Source organism: Sinocyclocheilus grahami, unplaced genomic scaffold, assembly GCF_001515645.1.
Source record: "Sinocyclocheilus grahami isolate Dianchi unplaced genomic scaffold, SAMN03320097.WGS_v1.1 scaffold10672.1, whole genome shotgun sequence".
NCBI lineage: Eukaryota > Metazoa > Chordata > Actinopteri > Cypriniformes > Cyprinidae > Sinocyclocheilus > Sinocyclocheilus grahami.
In genome coordinates, this window is record NW_015513371.1 from 1,245 (window position 1) to 3,736 (window position 2,492).

General features: G+C 49.4%; 1 long non-coding RNA gene across 1 annotated transcript; it reads right to left on the bottom strand.

Moving 5' to 3' along the window:
• Positions 1-373: 373 nt before the first annotated feature.
• On the bottom strand, positions 374-2,473 carry LOC107578514 (uncharacterized). Its single transcript, XR_001608354.1, has 3 exons — positions 1,833-2,473; positions 1,336-1,639; positions 374-1,164 (listed from the first exon to the last, which is right to left on the bottom strand). It is a non-coding gene; the product is annotated as an uncharacterized lncRNA (long non-coding RNA).
• Between the last annotated feature and the right edge of the window lie 19 nt (positions 2,474-2,492).

Here is a 2,492-nt window from a genome sequence, read left to right on the forward strand (position 1 = left end):
CTATTGCATTGCCAAGCTCGACTCCTACCTTGCACACCTCTTTCCCTTCTTCTCTGCCTCTCACTTTTGTGTTCCCTTTCTATTTTTCTCACTCTGTATCCATTCACACCATCATTTGGCATTCGTGCACTGGAAAAGAGCACCTCGCCTATGGATAAAAGAGACAAACCCCTCTCTTTTGGTTCCCAAGGCGGTCAAATTTTAAGGTTAAGGCCACTTGGTTTGGTTTCTTAGTGTAATGAGGCTACAATGACTCCCCACCTGCTTCAACCTGCCAGTCCAAACTGGAAAACATTCATTATTTATCTCCTGCCGGAGAAACCAGTCACCTGCAGTCCAAACCAAATCGACAGTAGAAGGCAAGCAAACCTTACCTCCCGCAGTTCATGTGCCACATCTTTCAGCTCCTTGAGGATTCCTTCCAGCTGCTTGATCACCATCTTCATGTGGCTGCGGATCTGTTCTCTCTGACTGGGGGTCTCAGAGGGTGCCCGGGCTGGAGCTCCGCTCTGGGACATCCTTCACAGGCTGCTCACGGGCCGGGGTGCGGAGCACTGAGGGCAGGGGCGAGCCGAGCCACGATCCATGTCTGGGGCCTCTGGGAGCCGCAGTGCTACTGATCCGATCTGGGGCTCGGGCCACGTGGGAAGGGTTCAACATCTTAAATACGCCTGGGCAGCCGAGAGACCTCGCTGGGTCTGGGGTCAAGCCTCCTCTTGCTGTGTACTGCGGGGCATCTCGGGACAGACGCGGATGGAACGAAAGGTGCCGGAATCATTGAAGGATGCTTAGGCTGTTAGATCCAAGAACACACACTGAACTCCAGGATGAAGAAGCGAAATGCGCAAGAAGCGTGGCTCATTTCACCCTAGCATGTGTTTAGTGTGCCTGTGCAAGTCCTTAGGTGTAACTTTGGATGGAAAGCGGTTGTCTATGATGCAGAATTCTTTTCTTCCATGAAGACATGGCAAGGAGAGTTGCACGAGCGACTGATCCACGTAAAATCCAATCCAGGAAGAAAAAGGAAACTCCCAAAGATGCTTTTCTTGCTAAGTGCTTCTTTGTTTTAGATCTGCAACATTTGTCTTTTTTCTTGTGTTCAGAGTAAAATAAAGTCAAACCAAAAGGTGAAATATTCCAACTTTAGTTGTCCTTGAACTGGATCTGGAAGAAAAGGAGAGAGAGAGGGTGTAAATTCAGCCAAAAAGCCAGAGTGATTTTATGTGCGTGTATATATGTGTTTGTCCTCGCTCATTTGTGCGTGTCTGAAACATTAAACCAAGGCAACGGACGTGATGCTTTCAGAGCGATTGCCAAAATTGCAACTACACTTACAATAAGTGTTATGATGAATGTTTCACACGTAATCCCCCGAGGGGCGTCAGACGGAATGACGCATCCTTTCCTTTGGGTCAGAGAGACATTTCTCACCCATTTCGTTAAATGGCTGGATAAAGACGGATCTCAATCTAGTTTCCTTCGATTACGGGTGAAATCCAGTTGTTAGCCTTTCTTCAAAAGCCATCAGAGAAGATAAATTCCATGTCCTTTGTTTCGGGAAGAATTGGAAGAGAATAAAAGAGGAGAAGTTGACCCTTCAAGGCGCAGCCAGAAGAGACAATCTGGAAAGACACAACACCTGGAAAGACAGGAAGGAGAGCAATTTCTCTGTTTATCTGGAAACGTCTCTCTTCCTGTCATTTTTTCTTTCCCCCGTGTTCAATTTTCTCAAACACACATCTTGATGTTCAAGCTTCGGTTTACTACACAAAATCAATTACAGACAGCAAAGTGAGACCAAGAGGAACAGATACAAATACAAACACGCTCACCAAATTGAATCCCACCAGCCCCCGTGGAAATACACTTCATAAGGCAGTGGTCTCTGACACGCTTTCTCGCTCTCACCTCTCCCCTGGTCAGTGGTAGAAAGTGCGTGCAGGTTTGCCTATCCTTTCTCCTGAGGAACGACGAAAATACAGTTTTCGGCTCGGCTGAGCTCGGATCATCCTTCCCGTTTTGTTGCGGTGTCAGTCACCATCACACATGCCGTCTACCTCCCAATCAACCCTATTTCTCTCTCTCCCGTTCCCACACACAATCCCACTCTTTTATGTCTTTCCTTTCAGCGTCCGTCCAGCCACACTCTCCCACCGTCAGAAGGAGGGTTCATTCAGAGCTGTCCTTCAGAGAGAATGTGAAGCAGCAGCGGAGGAGGAGGAGGAGGAGTGAGGGAGGAGGAGGTGGTGGATGAAAGAATGGCCCCGGTTCCCCTCTTTTCGAGCCCCCGGCAGCCTCGGCTTCTCCACTCCTGCTTTGAATCCTGGAAGTCCTCGGATGCTCTTGTTGCTGCGGCGACCGTTTCTGCCTCGCATTCCGTCTCTCGGCCGTGGAGCAGACACCTCCTGTCGCCGTGACGACAGCCTCTGACTGAGGGAGGGATGCTGCCTTTGCCTCCGATTCAAAACCCTGTGGATCCACGCGCACTCTGA